Genomic DNA, 22,161 nt, shown 5'->3' on the forward strand with positions numbered 1-22,161 from the left:
TGAATCAATTTTTCTACAGTCCAAAAAATCAATTTTCTGATGAAAAACGATGACCCGTGACCTGTCGAACTTTCGCAAGATGGTCAGAAATAGAAATTTTTTAATGTTTAATTTTTTGACTGTAAATGACTACTGCATGTGAATTAGAACTCTTGGAACTGAAATAGGTGTGATTAGAGTCATTTTAATGCCTGAAATTGGTTGAAATAGAAGCTTCTGAGTAGGAGAAAAAGTCTATAAAAAAGGCAATTTTGGTCACATTGAGGCTTTAAACAGAAGTTATTCAACATGAGGCACAATCCAAATGACATTTTAAATACATTTTTCTACAGTCCAAAAAATCAATTTTCTGATGAAAAACGATGACCCGTGACCTGTCGAACTTTCGCCAGATGGTCAGAAATGGAATTTTTTTTATATTTAATTTTTTGACTTTATATGACTATTGCATGTGAATTAGAACTCTTGGAACTGAAATACGTGTGTTTAGAGTGATTTTAATGCCTGAAATTGGTTGAAATAGAAGCTTCTGAGTAGGAGAAAACATGTATAAAAATGGCAATTTTGGTCACATTGAGGCTTTAAACAGTAGTTATTCAACAAGAGGCACAATCCAAATGACATTTTACATCAATTTTTCTAGAGTCCAAAAAATCAATTTTCTGATAAAAAACGATGATCCGTGACCTGTCGAACTTCCTCCACATGGTCAGAAATGGTAATTTTTTAATATTTAATTTTTTGACTGTAAATGACTATTGCATGTGAAGTATCACTTTTGGAACTGAAATAAGTGTGTTTAGAGTCATTTTAATGCCTGAAATTGGTTAAAATAAAAGCTTCTGAGGAGGAGAAAAAGTCTATAAAAATTGCAATTTTGGTCACATTGAGGCTTTAAACAGTAGTTATTCAACATGAGGCACAATCCAAATGACATTTTAAATCTTTTTTTCTACAGTCCAAAAAATCAATTTTCTGATGAAAAACGATGACCCGTGACATGCCGAACTTCCTCAGATGGTCAGAAATGGTAATTTTTTAATATTACATTTTTTACCTATAAATGACTATGCATGTGAAGTATTACTTTTGGAATTGAAATAGGTGTGTTTAGAGTCATTTTAATGCCTGAAATTGGTTGAAATAGAAGCTTCTGAGTGGGAGAATAATTCTGTAAATTGGCAATTTTGGTCACATTGACGATTTAAAAAGTAGTTATTCAACATGAGGCACAATCCACATGACATTTTGAATCAATTTTTCTACAGTCCAAAAAAATCAATTTTCTGATGAAAAACGATGACCCGTGACCTGTTGAACTTTCGCAAGATGGTCAGAAATAGAAATTTTTTAATGTTTAATTTTTTGACTGTAAATGACTATTGCATGTGAATTAGAACTCTTGGAACTGAAATAAGTGTGATTAGAGTCATTTTAAAACCTGAAATTGGTTGAAATAGAAGCTTCTGAGTAGGAGAAAAAGGCGATAAAAATGGCAATTTTGGTCATATTGAGGCTTTAAACAGAAGTTATTCAACATGAGGCACAATGCAAATGACATTTTAAATATATTTTTCTACAGTCCAAAAAATCAATTTTCTGATGAAAAACGATGACCCGGGACCTGTTGAACTTTCGCCAGATGGTCAGAAATGGAAAAATTTTTATATTTAATTTTTTGACTGTAAATGATTATTGCATATGAATTAGAACTCTTGGAACTGAAATAAGTGTGTTTAGAGTCATTTTAATGCCTGAAATTGGTTGAAATAGAAGCTTCTGAGTAGGAGAAAAAGTCTATAAAAATGGCAATTTTGGTCACATTGAGGCTTTAAACAGAAGTTATTCAACATGAGGCACAATCCAAATGACATTGTAATTACATTTTTCTACAGTCCAAAAAATCTATTTTCTGATGAAAAACGATGACCTGTCGAACTTTCGCCAGATGGTCAGAAATGGAATTTTTTTTATATTTAATTTTTTCACTGTAAATGACTATTGCATGTGAATTAGAACTCTTGGAACTGAAATAAATGTGTTTAGAGTAACTTTAATGCCTGAAATTGGTTGAAATAGAAGCTTCTAAGTCGGAGATAAAGTCTATAAAAATGGCAATTTTGGTCACATTGAGGCTTTAAACAGTAGTTATTCAACATGAGGCACAATCCAAATGACATTTTAAATCAATTTTTCTACAGTGCAAAAAAATCAATTTTCTGATGAAAAACGATGACCCGTGACCTGTCGAACTTCCTCCACATGGTCAGAAATGGTAATTTTTTAATATTTAATTTTTTGACTGTAAATGACTATTGCATGTGAAGTATCACTTTTGGAACTGAAATAAGTGTGTTTAGAGTCATTTTAATGCCTGAAATTGGTTAAAATAAAAGCTTCTGAGTAGGAGAAAAAGTCTATAAAAATGGCAATTTTGGTCACATTGAGGCTTAAAACAGTAGTTATTCAACATGAGGCACAATCCAAATGACATTTTAAATCTTTTTTTCTACAGTCACAAAAATCAATTTTCTGATGAAAAACGATGACCCGTGACCTGTCGAACTTCCTCCAGATGGTCAGAAATGGTAATTTTTTAATATTACATTTTTTTATCTATAAATGACTATTGCATGTGAAGTATTACTTTTGGAACTGAAATAAGTGTGTTTAGAGTCATTTTAATGCCTGAAAGTGGTTGAAATAGAAGCTTCTGAGTGGGAGAATAATTCTGTAAATTGGCAATTTTGGTCACATTGACAATTTAAAAAGTAGTTATTCAACATGAGGCACAATCCACATGACATTTTGAATCAATTTTTCTACAGTCCAAAAAATCAATTTTCTGATGAAAAACGATGACCCGTGACCTGTCGAACTTTCGCAAGATGGTCAGAAATAGAAATTTTTTAATGTTTAATTTTTTGACTGTAAATGACTATTGCATGTGAATTAGAACTCTTGGAACTGAAATAAGTGTGATTAGAGTCATTTTAATGCCTGAAATTGGTTGAAATAGAAGCTTCTGAGTAGGAGAAAAAAGCTATAAAAATGGCAATTTTGGTCATATTGAGGCTTTAAACAGAAGTTATTCAACATGAGGCACAATCCAAATGACATTTTAAATACATTTTTCTACAATCCAAAAAATCAATTTTCTGATGAAAAACGATGACCCGTGACCTGTCGAACTTTCGCCAGATGGTCAGAAATGGAATTTTTTTTATATTTTAGTTTTTTCACTGTAAATGACTATTGCATGTGAATTAGAACTCTTGGAAATTAAATAAATGTGTTTAGAGTCATTTTAATGCCTGAAATTGGTCAAAATAGAAGCTTCTGAGTAGGAGAAAAAGTCTGTAAATTGGCAATTTTGGTCACATTGAGGATTTAAAAAGTAGTTATTCAACATGAGGCACAATCCACATGACATTTTGAATCAATTTTTCTACAGTCCAAAAAATCAATTTTCTGATGAAAAACGATGACCCGTGACCTGTCGAACTTTCGCAAGATGGTCAGAAATAGAAATTTTTTAATGTTTATTTTTTTGACTGTAAATGACTACTGCATGTGAATTAGAACTCTTGGAACTGAAATAGGTGTGATTAGAGTCATTTTAATGCCTGAAGTTGGTTGAAATAGAAGCTTCTGAGTAGGAGAAAAAGTCTATAAAAATGGCAATTTTGGTCACATTGAGGCTTTAAACAGAAGTTATTCAACATGAGGCACAATCCAAATGACATTTTAAATACATTTTTCTACAGTCCAAAAAATCAATTTTCTGATGAAAAACGATGACCCGTGACCTGTCGAACTTTCGCCAGATGGTCAGAAATGGAATTTTTTTTATATTTAATTTTTTGACTTTATATGACTATTGCATGTGAATTAGAACTCTTGGAACTGAAATACGTGTGTTTAGAGTGATTTTAATGCCTGAAATTGGTTGAAATAGAAGCTTCTGAGTAGGAGAAAACATGTATAAAAATGGCAATTTTGGTCACATTGAGGCTTTAAACAGTAGTTATTCAACAAGAGGCACAATCTAAATGACATTTTACATCAATTTTTCTAGAGTCCAAAAAATCAATTTTCTGATAAAAAACGATGATCCGTGACCTGTCGAACTTCCTCCACATGGTCAGAAATGGTAATTTTTTAATATTTAATTTTTTGACTGTAAATGACTATTGCATGTGAAGTATCACTTTTGGAACTGAAATAAGTGTGTTTAGAGTCATTTTAATGCCTGAAATTGGTTAAAATAAAAGCTTCTGAGGAGGAGAAAAAGTCTATAAAAATTGCAATTTTGGTCACATTGAGGCTTTAAACAGTAGTTATTCAACATGAGGCACAATCCAAATGACATTTTAAATCTTTTTTTCTACAGTCCAAAAAATCAATTTTCTGATGAAAAACGATGACCCGTGACATGCCGAACTTCCTCAGATGGTCAGAAATGGTAATTTTTTAATATTACATTTTTTACCTATAAATGACTATGCATGTGAAGTATTACTTTTGGAACTGAAATAGGTGTGTTTAGAGTCATTTTAATGCCTGAAATTGGTTGAAATAGAAGCTTCTGAGTGGGAGAATAATTCTGTAAATTGGCAATTTTGGTCACATTGACGATTTAAAAAGTAGTTATTCAACATGAGGCACAATCCACATGACATTTTGAATCAATTTTTCTACAGTCCAAAAAAATCAATTTTCTGATGAAAAACGATGACCCGTGACCTGTTGAACTTTCGCAAGATGGTCAGAAATAGAAATTTTTTAATGTTTAATTTTTTGACTGTAAATGACTATTGCATGTGAATTAGAACTCTTGGAACTGAAATAAGTGTGATTAGAGTCATTTTAAAACCTGAAATTGGTTGAAATAGAAGCTTCTGAGTAGGAGAAAAAGGCGATAAAAATGGCAATTTTGGTCATATTGAGGCTTTAAACAGAAGTTATTCAACATGAGGCACAATGCAAATGACATTTTAAATATATTTTTCTACAGTCCAAAAAATCAATTTTCTGATGAAAAACGATGACCCGGGACCTGTTGAACTTTCGCCAGATGGTCAGAAATGGAAAAATTTTTATATTTAATTTTTTGACTGTAAATGATTATTGCATATGAATTAGAACTCTTGGAACTGAAATAAGTGTGTTTAGAGTCATTTTAATGCCTGAAATTGGTTGAAATAGAAGCTTCTGAGTAGGAGAAAAAGTCTATAAAAATGGCAATTTTGGTCACATTGAGGCTTTAAACAGAAGTTATTCAACATGAGGCACAATCCACATGACATTGTAATTACATTTTTCTACAGTCCAAAAAATCTATTTTCTGATGAAAAACGATGACCTGTCGAACTTTCGCCAGATGGTCAGAAATGGAATTTTTTTTATATTTAATTTTTTCACTGTAAATGACTATTGCATGTGAATTAGAACTCTTGGAACTGAAATAAATGTGTTTAGAGTAACTTTAATGCCTGAAATTGGTTGAAATAGAAGCTTCTAAGTCGGAGATAAAGTCTATAAAAATGGCAATTTTGGTCACATTGAGGCTTTAAACAGTAGTTATTCAACATGAGGCACAATCCAAATGACATTTTAAATCAATTTTTCTACAGTGCAAAAAAATCAATTTTCTGATGAAAAACGATGACCCGTGACCTGTCGAACTTTCGCCAGATGGTCAGAAATGGACATTTTTTAATGTTTAATTTTTTGACTGTAAATGACTATTGCATGTGAATTAGAACTCTTGGAACTGAAATAGGTGTGTTTAGAGTAATTTTAATGCCTGAAATTGGTCGAAATAGAAGCTTCTGAGTAGGAGAAAAAGTCAGTAAATTGGCAATTTTGGCGATTTTTCTACAGTCCAAAAAATCAATTTTCTGTTGAAAAACGATGACCCGTGACCTGTCGAACTTTCTCCAGATGGTCAGAAATGGTAATTTTTTAACATTTCATTTTTTGACTGTAAATGACTATTGCATGTGAACTATCACTTTTGGAACTGAAATAAGTGTGTTTAGAGTAATTTTAATGCCTGAAATTGGTTGAAAAGAAGCTTCTGAGTAAGAGAAACAGTCTCTAAAAATGGCAATTTTGGTCACATTGAGGATTTAAAAAGTAGTTATTAAACATGAGGCACAATCCAAATGACATTTTGAATCAATTTTTCTACAGTCCAAAAAATCAATTTTCTGATGAAAAACGATGACGCGTGACCTGTCGAACTTCCTCCAGATGGTCAGAAATGGTAATTTTTTAATGTTTAATTTTTTGACTGTAAATGACTATTGCATGTGAATTATCACTTTTGGAACTAAAATAAGTGTGTTTAGAGTCATTTTAATGCCTGAAATTGGTTGAAATAGAAGCTTCTGAGTAGGAGAAAAAGTCTATAAAAATGGCAATTTTGGTCACATTGAGGCTATAAACAGAAGTTATTCAACATGAGGCAGAATCCGAATGACATTTTAAATCAATTTTTCTACAGTCCAAAAAAATCAATTTTCTGTTGAAAAACGATGACCCGTGACATATCGAACTTTCTCCAGATGGTCAGAAATGCTAATTTATTATTGTTTAATTTTTTGACTGTAAATGACTATTGCATGTGAATTATCACTTTTGGAACTAAAATAAGTGTGTTTAGAGTCATTTTAATGCCTGAAATTGGTTGAAATAGAAGCTTCTGAGTAGGAGAAAAAGTCTATAAAAATGGCACTTTTGGTCACATTGAGGCTATAAACAGAAGTTATTCAACATGAGGCAGAATCCAAATGACATTTTAAATCAATTTTTCTACAGTCCAAAAAAATCCGTTTTCTGTTGAAAAGCGATGACCCGTGACATATCGAACTTTCTCCAGATGGTCAGAAATGCTAATTTATTAATGTTTAATTTTTTGACTGTAAATGACTATTGCATGTGAATTATCACTTTTGGAACTAAAATAAGGGTGTTTAGAGTCATTTTAATGCCTGAAATTGGTTGAAATAGAAGCTTCTGAGTAGGAGAATAATTCTGTAAATTGGCAATAATGGTCACATTGAGGATTTAAAAAGTAGTTATTCAACATGAGGCACAATCCAAATGACATTTTAAATCAATTTTTCTACAGTCCAAAAAATCAATTTTCTGATAAAAAACGATGACCCGTGACCTGTCGAACTTCCTCCAGATGGTCAGAAATGGTAATTTTTTAATATTACATTTTTTTATCTCTAAATGACTATTGCATGTGAAGTATCACTTTTGGAACTGAAATAAGTGTGTTTAGAGTCATTTTAATGCCTGAAATTGGTTAAAATAAAAGCTTCTGAGGAGGAGAAAAAGTCTATAAAAATTGCAATTTTGGTCACATTGAGGCTTTAAACAGTAGTTATTCAACATGAGGCACAATCCAAATGACATTTTAAATCTTTTTTTCTACAGTCCAAAAAATCAATTTTCTGATGAAAAACGATGACCCGTGACATGCCGAACTTCCTCAGATGGTCAGAAATGGTAATTTTTTAATATTACATTTTTTACCTATAAATGACTATGCATGTGAAGTATTACTTTTGGAACTGAAATAGGTGTGTTTAGAGTCATTTTAATGCCTGAAATTGGTTGAAATAGAAGCTTCTGAGTGGGAGAATAATTCTGTAAATTGGCAATTTTGGTCACATTGACGATTTAAAAAGTAGTTATTCAACATGAGGCACAATCCACATGACATTTTGAATCAATTTTTCTACAGTCCAAAAAAATCAATTTTCTGATGAAAAACGATGACCCGTGACCTGTTGAACTTTCGCAAGATGGTCAGAAATAGAAATTTTTTAATGTTTAATTTTTTGACTGTAAATGACTATTGCATGTGAATTAGAACTCTTGGAACTGAAATAAGTGTGATTAGAGTCATTTTAAAACCTGAAATTGGTTGAAATAGAAGCTTCTGAGTAGGAGAAAAAGGCGATAAAAATGGCAATTTTGGTCATATTGAGGCTTTAAACAGAAGTTATTCAACATGAGGCACAATGCAAATGACATTTTAAATATATTTTTCTACAGTCCAAAAAATCAATTTTCTGATGAAAAACGATGACCCGGGACCTGTTGAACTTTCGCCAGATGGTCAGAAATGGAAAAATTTTTATATTTAATTTTTTGACTGTAAATGATTATTGCATATGAATTAGAACTCTTGGAACTGAAATAAGTGTGTTTAGAGTCATTTTAATGCCTGAAATTGGTTGAAATAGAAGCTTCTGAGTAGGAGAAAAAGTCTATAAAAATGGCAATTTTGGTCACATTGAGGCTTTAAACAGAAGTTATTCAACATGAGGCACAATCCAAATGACATTGTAATTACATTTTTCTACAGTCCAAAAAATCTATTTTCTGATGAAAAACGATGACCTGTCGAACTTTCGCCAGATGGTCAGAAATGGAATTTTTTTTATATTTAATTTTTTCACTGTAAATGACTATTGCATGTGAATTAGAACTCTTGGAACTGAAATAAATGTGTTTAGAGTAACTTTAATGCCTGAAATTGGTTGAAATAGAAGCTTCTAAGTCGGAGATAAAGTCTATAAAAATGGCAATTTTGGTCACATTGAGGCTTTAAACAGTAGTTATTCAACATGAGGCACAATCCAAATGACATTTTAAATCAATTTTTCTACAGTGCAAAAAAATCAATTTTCTGATGAAAAACGATGACCCGTGACCTGTCGAACTTCCTCCACATGGTCAGAAATGGTAATTTTTTAATATTTAATTTTTTGACTGTAAATGACTATTGCATGTGAAGTATCACTTTTGGAACTGAAATAAGTGTGTTTAGAGTCATTTTAATGCCTGAAATTGGTTAAAATAAAAGCTTCTGAGTAGGAGAAAAAGTCTATAAAAATGGCAATTTTGGTCACATTGAGGCTTAAAACAGTAGTTATTCAACATGAGGCACAATCCAAATGACATTTTAAATCTTTTTTTCTACAGTCACAAAAATCAATTTTCTGATGAAAAACGATGACCCGTGACCTGTCGAACTTCCTCCAGATGGTCAGAAATGGTAATTTTTTAATATTACATTTTTTTATCTATAAATGACTATTGCATGTGAAGTATTACTTTTGGAACTGAAATAAGTGTGTTTAGAGTCATTTTAATGCCTGAAATTGGTTGAAATAGAAGCTTCTGAGTGGGAGAATAATTCTGTAAATTGGCAATTTTGGTCACATTGACAATTTAAAAAGTAGTTATTCAACATGAGGCACAATCCACATGACATTTTGAATCAATTTTTCTACAGTCCAAAAAATCAATTTTCTGATGAAAAACGATGACCCGTGACCTGTCGAACTTTCGCAAGATGGTCAGAAATAGAAATTTTTTAATGTTTAATTTTTTGACTGTAAATGACTATTGCATGTGAATTAGAACTCTTGGAACTGAAATAAGTGTGATTAGAGTCATTTTAATGCCTGAAATTGGTTGAAATAGAAGCTTCTGAGTAGGAGAAAAAAGCTATAAAAATGGCAATTTTGGTCATATTGAGGCTTTAAACAGAAGTTATTCAACATGAGGCACAATCCAAATGACATTTTAAATACATTTTTCTACAGTCCAAAAAATCAATTTTCTGATGAAAAACGATGACCCGTGACCTGTCGAACTTTCGCCAGATGGTCAGAAATGGAATTTTTTTTATATTTTAGTTTTTTCACTGTAAATGACTATTGCATGTGAATTAGAACTCTTGGAAATTAAATAAATGTGTTTAGAGTCATTTTAATGCCTGAAATTGGTCAAAATAGAAGCTTCTGAGTAGGAGAAAAAGTCTGTAAATTGGCAATTTTGGTCACATTGAGGATTTAAAAAGTAGTTATTCAACAGGAGGCACAATCCACATGACATTTTGAATCAATTTTTCTACAGTCCAAAAAATCAATTTTCTGATGAAAAACGATGACCCGTGACCTGTCGAACTTTCGCAAGATGGTCAGAAATAGAAATTTTTTAATGTTTATTTTTTTGACTGTAAATGACTACTGCATGTGAATTAGAACTCTTGGAACTGAAATAGGTGTGATTAGAGTCATTTTAATGCCTGAAGTTGGTTGAAATAGAAGCTTCTGAGTAGGAGAAAAAGTCTATAAAAATGGCAATTTTGGTCACATTGAGGCTTTAAACAGAAGTTATTCAACATGAGGCACAATCCAAATGACATTTTAAATACATTTTTCTACTGTCCAAAAAATCAATTTTCTGATGAAAAACGATGACCCGTGACCTGTCGAACTTTCGCCAGATGGTCAGAAATGGAATTTTTTTTATATTTAATTTTTTGACTTTATATGACTATTGCATGTGAATTAGAACTCTTGGAACTGAAATACGTGTGTTTAGAGTGATTTTAATGCCTGAAATTGGTTGAAATAGAAGCTTCTGAGTAGGAAAAAAAATGTATAAAAATGGCAATTTTGGTCACATTGAGGCTTTAAACAGTAGTTATTCAACAAGAGGCACAATCTAAATGACATTTTACATCAATTTTTCTAGAGTCCAAAAAATCAATTTTCTGATAAAAAACGATGATCCGTGACCTGTCGAACTTCCTCCACATGGTCAGAAATGGTAATTTTTTAATATTTAATTTTTTGACTGTAAATGACTATTGCATGTGAAGTATCACTTTTGGAACTGAAATAAGTGTGTTTAGAGTCATTTTAATGCCTGAAATTGGTTAAAATAAAAGCTTCTGAGGAGGAGAAAAAGTCTATAAAAATTGCAATTTTGGTCACATTGAGGCTTTAAACAGTAGTTATTCAACATGAGGCACAATCCAAATGACATTTTAAATCTTTTTTTCTACAGTCCAAAAAATCAATTTTCTGATGAAAAACGATGACCCGTGACATGTCGAACTTCCTCCAGATGGTCAGAAATGGTAATTTTTTAATATTACATTTTTTACCTATAAATGACTATGCATGTGAAGTATTACTTTTGGAACTGAAATAGGTGTGTTTAGAGTCATTTTAATGCCTGAAATTGGTTGAAATAGAAGCTTCTGAGTGGGAGAATAATTCTGTAAATTGGCAATTTTGGTCACATTGACGATTTAAAAAGTAGTTATTCAACATGAGGCACAATCCACATGACATTTTGAATCAATTTTTCTACAGTCCAAAAAAATCAATTTTCTGATGAAAAACGATGACCCGTGACCTGTTGAACTTTCGCAAGATGGTCAGAAATAGAAATTTTTTAATGTTTAATTTTTTGACTGTAAATGACTATTGCATGTGAATTAGAACTCTTGGAACTGAAATAAGTGTGATTAGAGTCATTTTAAAACCTGAAATTGGTTGAAATAGAAGCTTCTGAGTAGGAGAAAAAGGCGATAAAAATGGCAATTTTGGTCATATTGAGGCTTTAAACAGAAGTTATTCAACATGAGGCACAATGCAAATGACATTTTAAATATATTTTTCTACAGTCCAAAAAATCAATTTTCTGATGAAAAACGATGACCCGGGACCTGTTGAACTTTCGCCAGATGGTCAGAAATGGAAAAATTTTTATATTTAATTTTTTGACTGTAAATGATTATTGCATATGAATTAGAACTCTTGGAACTGAAATAAGTGTGTTTAGAGTCATTTTAATGCCTGAAATTGGTTGAAATAGAAGCTTCTGAGTAGGAGAAAAAGTCTATAAAAATGGCAATTTTGGTCACATTGAGGCTTTAAACAGAAGTTATTCAACATGAGGCACAATCCACATGACATTGTAATTACATTTTTCTACAGTCCAAAAAATCTATTTTCTGATGAAAAACGATGACCTGTCGAACTTTCGCCAGATGGTCAGAAATGGAATTTTTTTTATATTTAATTTTTTCACTGTAAATGACTATTGCATGTGAATTAGAACTCTTGGAACTGAAATAAATGTGTTTAGAGTAACTTTAATGCCTGAAATTAGTTGAAATAGAAGCTTCTAAGTCGGAGATAAAGTCTATAAAAATGGCAATTTTGGTCACATTGAGGCTTTAAACAGTAGTTATTCAACATGAGGCACAATCCAAATGACATTTTAAATCAATTTTTCTACAGTGCAAAAAAATCAATTTTCTGATGAAAAACGATGACCCGTGACCTGTCGAACTTTCGCCAGATGGTCAGAAATGGACATTTTTTAATGTTTAATTTTTTGACTGTAAATGACTATTGCATGTGAATTAGAACTCTTGGAACTGAAATAGGTGTGTTTAGAGTAATTTTAATGCCTGAAATTGGTCGAAATAGAAGCTTCTGAGTAGGAGAAAAAGTCAGTAAATTGGCAATTTTGGCAATTTTTCTACAGTCCAAAAAATCAATTTTCTGTTGAAAAACGATGACCCGTGACCTGTCGAACTTTCTCCAGATGGTCAGAAATGGTAATTTTTTAACATTTCATTTTTTGACTGTAAATGACTATTGCATGTGAACTATCACTTTTGGAACTGAAATAAGTGTGTTTAGAGTAATTTTAATGCCTGAAATTGGTTGAAAAGAAGCTTCTGAGTAAGAGAAACAGTCTCTAAAAATGGCAATTTTGGTCACATTGAGGATTTAAAAAGTAGTTATTAAACATGAGGCACAATCCAAATGACATTTTGAATCAATTTTTCTACAGTCCAAAAAATCAATTTTCTGATGAAAAACGATGACCCGTGACCTGTCGAACTTCCTCCAGATGGTCAGAAATGGTAATTTTTTAATGTTTAATTTTTTGACTGTAAATGACTATTGCATGTGAATTATCACTTTTGGAACTAAAATAAGTGTGTTTAGAGTCATTTTAATGCCTGAAATTGGTTGAAATAGAAGCTTCTGAGTAGGAGAAAAAGTCTATAAAAATGGCAATTTTGGTCACATTGAGGCTATAAACAGAAGTTATTCAACATGAGGCAGAATCCGAATGACATTTTAAATCAATTTTTCTACAGTCCAAAAAAATCAATTTTCTGTTGAAAAACGATGACCTGTGACATATCGAACTTTCTCCAGATGGTCAGAAATGCTAATTTATTATTGTTTAATTTTTTGACTGTAAATGACTATTGCATGTGAATTATCACTTTTGGAACTAAAATAAGTGTGTTTAGAGTCATTTTAATGCCTGAAATTGGTTGAAATAGAAGCTTCTGAGTAGGAGAAAAAGTCTATAAAAATGGCACTTTTGGTCACATTGAGGCTATAAACAGAAGTTATTCAACATGAGGCAGAATCCAAATGACATTTTAAATCAATTTTTCTACAGTCCAAAAAAATCCGTTTTCTGTTGAAAAGCGATGACCCGTGACATATCGAACTTTCTCCAGATGGTCAGAAATGCTAATTTATTAATGTTTAATTTTTTGACTGTAAATGACTATTGCATGTGAATTATCACTTTTGGAACTAAAATAAGGGTGTTTAGAGTCATTTTAATGCCTGAAATTGGTTGAAATAGAAGCTTCTGAGTAGGAGAATAATTCTGTAAATTGGCAATAATGGTCACATTGAGGATTTAAAAAGTAGTTATTCAACATGAGGCACAATCCAAATGACATTTTAAATCAATTTTTCTACAGTCCAAAAAATCAATTTTCTGATAAAAAACGATGACCCGTGACCTGTCGAACTTCCTCCAGATGGTCAGAAATGGTAATTTTTTAATATTACATTTTTTTATCTCTAAATGACTATTGCATGTGAAGTATTACTTTTGGAACTGAAATAAGTGTGTTTAGATTCATTTTAAAGCCTGAAATTGGTTGAAATAGAAGCTTCTGAGTGGGAGAATAATTCTGTAAATTGGCAATTTTGGTCACATTGACAATTTAAAAGTAGTTATTCAACATGAGGCACAATCCACATGACATTTTGAATCAATTTTTCTACGGTCCAAAAAATAAATTTTCTGATGAAAAACGATGACCCGTGACCTGTCGAACTTTCGCCAGATGGTCAGAAATGGAATTTTTTTTATATTTAATTTTTTGACTTTATATGACTATTGCATGTGAATTAGAACTCTTGGAACTGAAATACGTGTGTTTAGAGTCATTTTAATACCTGAAATTGGTTGAAATAGAAGCTTCTGAGTAGGAGAAAACATGTATAAAAATGGCAATTTTGGTCACATTGAGGCTTTAAACAGTAGTTATTCAACAAGAGGCACAATCCAAATGACATTTTACATCAATTTTTCTAGAGTCCAAAAAATCAATTTTCTGATAAAAAACGATGACCCGTGACCTGTCGAACTTCCTCCACATGGTCAGAAATGGTAATTTTTTAATATTTAATTTTTTGACTGTAAATGACTATTGCATGTGAAGTATCACTTTTGGAACTGAAATAAGTGTGTTTAGAGTCATTTTAATGCCTGAAATTGGTTGAAATAGAAGCTTCTGAGTGGGAGAATAATTCTGTAAATTGGCAATTTTGGTCACATTGACGATTTAAAAAGTAGTTATTCAACATGAGGCACAATCCACATGACATTTTAAAAACATTTTTCTGCAGTCCAAAAAATCAATTTTCTGATGAAAAACGATGACCCGTGACCTGTCGAACTTTCGCCAGATGGTCAGAAATAGAATTTTTTTTATATTTAATTTTTTGACTTTATATGACTATTGCATGTGAATTAGAACTCTTGGAACTGAAATACGTGTGTTTAGAGTCATTTTAATGCCTGAAATTGGTTGAAATAGAAGCTTCTGAGTAGGAGAAAACATGTATAAAAATGGCAATTTTGGTCACATTGAGGCTTTAAACAGTAGTTATTCAACAAGAGGCACAATCCAAATGACATTTTACATCAATTTTTCTAGAGTCCAAAAAATCAATTTTCTGATAAAAAACGATGACCCGTGACCTGTCGAACTTCCTCCACATGGTCAGAAACGGTACTTTTTTAATATTTAATTTTTTGACTGTAAATGACTATTGCATGTGAAGTATCACTTTTGGAACTGAAATAAGTGTGTTTAGAGTCATTTTAATGCCTGAAATTGGTTAAAATAAAAGCTTCTGAGGAGGAGAAAAAGTCTATAAAAATTGCAATTTTGGTCACATTGAGGCTTTAAACAGTAGTTATTCAACATGAGGCACAATCCAAATGACATTTTAAATCTTTTTTTCTACAGTCCAAAAAATCAATTTTCTGATGAAAAACGATGACCCGTGACATGTCGAACTTCCTCCAGATGGTCAGAAATGGTAATTTTTTAATATTACATTTTTTACCTATAAATGACTATTGCATGTGAAGTATTACTTTTGGAACTGAAATAAGTGTGTTTAGAGTCATTTTAATGCCAGAAAATGGTTGAAATAGAAGCTTCTGAGTGGGAGAATAATTCTGTAAATTGGCAATTTTGGTCACATTGACGATTTAAAAAGTAGTTATTCAACGTGAGGCACAATCCACATGACATTTTGAATCAATTTTTCTACAGTCCAAAAAATCAATTTTCTGATGAAAAACGATGACCCGTGACCTGTTGAACTTTCGCAAGATGGTCAGAAATAGAAATTTTTTAATGTTTAATTTTTTGACTGTAAATGACTATTGCATGTGAATTAGAACTCTTGGAACTGAAATAAGTGTGATTAGAGTCATTTTAATGCCTGAAATTGGTTGAAATAGAAGCTTCTGAGTAGGAGAAAAAGGCGATAAAAATGGCAATTTTGGTCATATTGAGGCTTTAAACAGAAGTTATTCAACATGAGGCACAATGCAAATGACATTTTAAATATATTTTTCTACAGTCCAAAAAATCAATTTTCTGATGAAAAACGATGACCCGGGACCTGTTGAACTTTCGCCAGATGGTCAGAAATGGAAATTTTTTTATATTTAATTTTTTGACTGTAAATGATTATTGCATATGAATTAGAACTCTTGGAACTGAAATAAGTGTGTTTAGAGTCATTTTAATGCCTGAAATTGGTTGAAATAGAAGCTTCTGAGTAGGAGAAAAAGTCTATAAAAATGGCAATTTTGGTCACATTGAGGCTTTAAACAGAAGTTATTCAACATGAGGCACAATCCAAATGACATTGTAATTACATTTTTCTACAGTCCAAAAAATCTATTTTCTGATGAAAAACGATGACCTGTCGAATGTTTGGCCAGATGGTCACAAATAGAATTTTTTTATATTTAATTTTTTCACTGTAAATGACTATTGCATGTGAATTAGAACTCTTGGAACTGAAATAAATGTGTTTAGAGTAACTTTAATGCCTGAAATTGGTTGAAATAGAAGCTTCTAAGTCGGAGATAAAGTCTATAAAAATGGCAATTTTGGTCACATTGAGGCTTTAAACAGTAGTTATTCAACATGAGGCACAATCCAAATGACATTTTAAATCAATTTTTCTACAGTGCAAAAAAATCAATTTTCTGATGAAAAACGATGACCCGTGACCTGTCGAACTTTCGCCAGATGGTCAGAAATGGTAATTTTTTAACATTTCATTTTTTGACTGTAAATGACTATTGCATGTGAACTATCACTTTTGGAACTGAAATAAGTGTGTTTAGAGTAATTTTAATGCCTGAAATTGGTTGAAAAGAAGCTTCTGAGTAAGAGAAACAGTCTCTAAAAATGGCAATTTTGGTCACATTGAGGATTTAAAAAGTAGTTATTAAACATGAGGCACAATCCAAATGACATTTTGAATCAATTTTTCTACAGTCCAAAAAATCAATTTTCTGATGAAAAACGATGACCCGTGACCTGTCGAACTTCCTCCAGATGGTCAGAAATGGTAATTTTTTAATGTTTAATTTTTTGACTGTAAATGACTATTGCATGTGAATTATCACTTTTGGAACTAAAATAAGTGTGTTTAGAGTCATTTTAATGCCTGAAATTGGTTGAAATAGAAGCTTCTGAGTAGGAGAAAAAGTCTATAAAAATGGCAATTTTGGTCACATTGAGGCTATAAACAGAAGTTATTCAACATGAGGCAGAATCCGAATGACATTTTAAATCAATTTTTCTACAGTCCAAAAAAATCAATTTTCTGTTGAAAAACGATGACCCGTGACATATCGAACTTTCTCCAGATGGTCAGAAATGCTAATTTATTATTGTTTAATTTTTTGACTGTAAATGACTATTGCATGTGAATTATCACTTTTGGAACTAAAATAAGTGTGTTTAGAGTCATTTTAATGCCTGAAATTGGTTGAAATAGAAGCTTCTGAGTAGGAGAAAAAGTCTATAAAAATGGCACTTTTGGTCACATTGAGGCTATAAACAGAAGTTATTCAACATGAGGCAGAATCCAAATGACATTTTAAATCAATTTTTCTACAGTCCAAAAAAATCCGTTTTCTGTTGAAAAGCGATGACCCGTGACATATCGAACTTTCTCCAGATGGTCAGAAATGCTAATTTATTAATGTTTAATTTTTTGACTGTAAATGACTATTGCATGTGAATTATCACTTTTGGAACTAAAATAAGTGTGTTTAGAGTCATTTTAATGCCTGAAATTGGTTGAAATAGAAGCTTCTGAGTAGGAGAATAATTCTGTAAATTGGCAATAATGGTCACATTGAGGATTTAAAAAGTAGTTATTCAACATGAGGCACAATCCAAATGACATTTTAAATCAATTTTTCTACAGTCCAAAAAATCAATTTTCTGATAAAAAACGATGACCCGTGACCTGTCGAACTTCCTCCAGATGGTCAGAAATGGTAATTTTTTAATATTACATTTTTTTATCTCTAAATGACTATTGCATGTGAAGTATTACTTTTGGAACTGAAATAAGTGTGTTTAGATTCATTTTAATGCCTGAAATTGGTTGAAATAGAAGCTTCTGAGTGGGAGAATAATTCTGTAAATTGGTAATTTTGGTCACATTGAGGCTTTAAACAGTAGTTATTCAACATGAGGCACAATCCAAATGACATTTTAAATCAATTTTTCTACAGTCCAAAAAATCAATTTTCTGATGAAAAACGATGACCCGTGACCTGTCGAACTTTCGCAAGATGGTCAGAAATAGAAATTTTTTAATGTTTAATTTTTTGACTGTAAATGACTACTGCATGTGAATTAGAACTCTTGGAACTGAAATAGGTGTGATTAGAGTCATTTTAATGCCTGAAATTGGTTGAAATAGAAGCTTCTGAGTAGGAGAAAAAGTCTATAAAAATGGCAAGTTGGTCACATTGAGGCTTTAAACAGAAGTTATTCAACATGAGGCACAATCCAAATGACATTTTAAATACATTTTTCTACAGTCCAAAAAATAAATTTTCTGATGAAAAACGATGACCCGTGACCTGTCGAACTTTCGCCAGATGGTCAGAAATGGAATTTTTTTTATATTTAATTTTTTGACTTTATATGACTATTGCATGTGAATTAGAACTCTTGGAACTGAAATACGTGTGTTTAGAGTCATTTTAATACCTGAAATTGGTTGAAATAGAAGCTTCTGAGTAGGAGAAAACATGTATAAAAATGGCAATTTTGGTCACATTGAGGCTTTAAACAGTAGTTATTCAACAAGAGGCACAATCCAAATGACATTTTACATCAATTTTTCTAGAGTCCAAAAAATCAATTTTCTGATAAAAAACGATGACCCGTGACCTGTCGAACTTCCTCCACATGGTCAGAAATGGTAATTTTTTAATACTTAATTTTTTGACTGTAAATGACTATTGCATGTGAAGTATCACTTTTGGAACTGAAATAAGTGTGTTTAGAGTCATTTTAATGCCTGAAATTGGTTAAAATAAAAGCTTCTGAGAAGGAGAAAAAGTCTATAAAAATTGCAATTTTGGTCACATTGAGGCTTTAAACAGTAGTTATTCAACATGAGGCACAATCCAAATGACATTTTAAATCTTTTTTTCTACAGTCCAAAAAATCAATTTTCTGATGAAAAACGATGACCCGTGACATGTCGAACTTCCTCCAGATGGTCAGAAATGGTAATTTTTTAATATTACATTTTTTACCTATAAATGACTATTGCATGTGAAGTATTACTTTTGGAACTGAAATAAGTGTGTTTAGAGTCATTTTAATGCCTGAAATTGGTTGAAATAGAAGCTTCTGAGTGGGAGAATAATTCTGTAAATTGGCAATTTTGGTCACATTGACGATTTAAAAAGTAGTTATTCAACATGAGGCACAATCCACATGACATTTTAAATACATTTTTCTGCAGTCCAAAAAATCAAATTTCTGATGAAAAACGATGACCCGTGACCTGTCGAACTTTCGCCAGATGGTCAGAAATGGAATTTTTTTTATATTTAATTTTTTGACTTTATATGACTATTGCATGTGAATTAGAACTCTTGGAACTGAAATACGTGTGTTTAGAGTCATTTTAATGCCTGAAATTGGTTGAAATAGAAGCTTCTGAGTAGGAGAAAACATGTATAAAAATGGGAATTTTGGTCACATTGAGGCTTTAAACAGTAGTTATTCAACAAGAGGCACAATCCAAATGACATTTTACATCAATTTTTCTAGAGTCCAAAAAATCAATTTTCTGATAAAAAACGATGACCCGTGACCTGTCGAACTTCCTCCACATGGTCAGAAATGGTAATTTTGTAATATTTAATTTTTTGACTGTAAATGACTATTGCATGTGAAGTATCACTTTTGGAACTGAAATAAGTGTGTTTAGAGTCATTTTAATGCCTGAAATTGGTTAAAATAAAAGCTTCTGAGGAGGAGAAAAAGTCTATAAAAATTGCAATTTTGGTCACATTGAGGCTTTAAACAGTAGTTATTCAACATGAGGCACAATCCAAATGACATTTTAAATCTTTTTTTCTACAGTCCAAAAAATCAATTTTCTGATGAAAAACGATGACCCGTGACATGTCGAACTTCCTCCAGATGGTCAGAAATGGTAATTTTTTAATATTACATTTTTTACCTATAAATGACTATTGCATGTGAAGTATTACTTTTGGAACTGAAATAAGTGTGTTTAGAGTCATTTTAATGCCAGAAATTAGTTGAAATAGAAGCTTCTGAGTGGGAGAATAATTCTGTAAATTGGCAATTTTGGTCACATTGACGATTTAAAAAGTAGTTATTCAACGTGAGGCACAATCCACATGACATTTTGAATCAATTTTTCTACAGTCCAAAAAATCAATTTTCTGATGAAAAACGATGACCCGTGACCTGTCGAACTTTCGCAAGATGGTCAGAAATAGAAATTTTTTAATGTTTAATTTTTTGACTGTAAATGACTATTGCATGTGAATTAGAACTCTTGGAACTGAAATAAGTGTGTTTAGAGTCATTTTAATGCCTGAAATTGGTTGAAATAGAAGCTTCTGAGTAGGAGAAAAAGTCTATAAAAATGGCAATTTTGGTCACATTTAGGCTTTAAACAGAAGTTACTCAACATGAGGCACAATCCAAATGACATTGTAATTACATTTTTCTACAGTCCCAAAAATCTATTTTCTGATGAAAAACGATGACCCGTGACCTGTCGAACTTTCGCCAGATGGTCAGAAATGGAATTTTTTTTATATTTAATTTTTTCACTGTAAATGACTATTGCATGTGAATTAGAACTCTTGGAACTGAAATAAATGTGTTTAGAGTAATTTTAATGCCTGAAATTGGTTGAAATAGAAGCTTCTAAGTCGGAGATAGAGTCTATAAAAATGGCAATTTTGGTCACATTGAGGCTTTAAACAGTAGTTATTCAACATGAGGCACAATCCAAATGACATTTTAAATCAATTTTTCTACAGTCCAAAAAATCAATTTTCTGATGAAAAACGATGACCCGTGACCTGTCGAACTTTCGCAAGATGGTCAGAAATAGAAATGTGTTAATGTTTAATTTTTTGACTGTAAATGACTACTGCATGTGAATTAGAACTCTTGGAACTGAAATAGGTGTGATTAGAGTCATTTTAATGCCTGAAATTGGTTGAAATAGAAGCTTCTGAGTAGGAGAAAAAGTCTATAAAAATGGCAAGTTGGTCACATTGAGGCTTTAAACAGAAGTTATTCAACATGAGGCACAATCCAAATGACATTTTAAATACATTTTTCTACAGTCCAAAAAATAAATTTTCTGATGAAAAACGATGACCCGTGACCTGTCGAACTTTCGCCAGATGGTCAGAAATGGAATTTTTTTTATATTTAATTTTTTGACTTTATATGACTATTGCATGTGAATTAGAACTCTTGGAACTGAAATACGTGTGTTTAGAGTCATTTTAATACCTGAAATTGGTTGAAATAGAAGCTTCTGAGTAGGAGAAAACATGTATAAAAATGGCAATTTTGGTCACATTGAGGCTTTAAACAGTAGTTATTCAACAAGAGGCACAATCCAAATGACATTTTACATCAATTTTTCTAGAGTCCAAAAAATCAATTTTCTGATAAAAAACGATGACCCGTGACCTGTCGAACTTCCTCCACATGGTCAGAAATGGTAATTTTTTAATATTTAATTTTTTGACTGTAAATGACTATTGCATGTGAAGTATCACTTTTGGAACTGAAATAAGTGTGTTTAGAGTCATTTTAATGCCTGAAATTGGTTAAAATAAAAGCTTCTGAGGAGGAGAAAAAGTCTATAAAAATTGCAATTTTGGTCACATTGAGGCTTTAAACAGTAGTTATTCAACATGAGGCACAATCCAAATGACATTTTAAATCTTTTTTTCTACAGTCCAAAAAATCAATTTTCTGATGAAAAACGATGACCCGTGACATGTCGAACTTCCTCCAGATGGTCAGAAATGGTAATTTTTTAATATTACATTTTTTACCTATAAATGACTATTGCATGTGAAGTATTACTTTTGGAACTGAAATAAGTGTGTTTAGAGTCATTTTAATGCCTGAAATTGGTTGAAATAGAAGCTTCTGAGTGGGAGAATAATTCTGTAAATTGGCAATTTTGGTCACATTGACGATTTAAAAAGTAGTTATTCAACATGAGGCACAATCCACATGACATTTTAAATACATTTTTCTGCAGTCCAAAAAATCAAATTTCTGATGAAAAACGATGACCCGTGACCTGTCGAACTTTCGCCAGATGGTCAGAAATGGAATTTTTTTTATATTTA

This window comes from Triturus cristatus, chromosome 2_2 (genome assembly GCF_964204655.1).
Source record: "Triturus cristatus chromosome 2_2, aTriCri1.1, whole genome shotgun sequence".
Classification (NCBI taxonomy): Eukaryota; Metazoa; Chordata; class Amphibia; order Caudata; family Salamandridae; genus Triturus; species Triturus cristatus.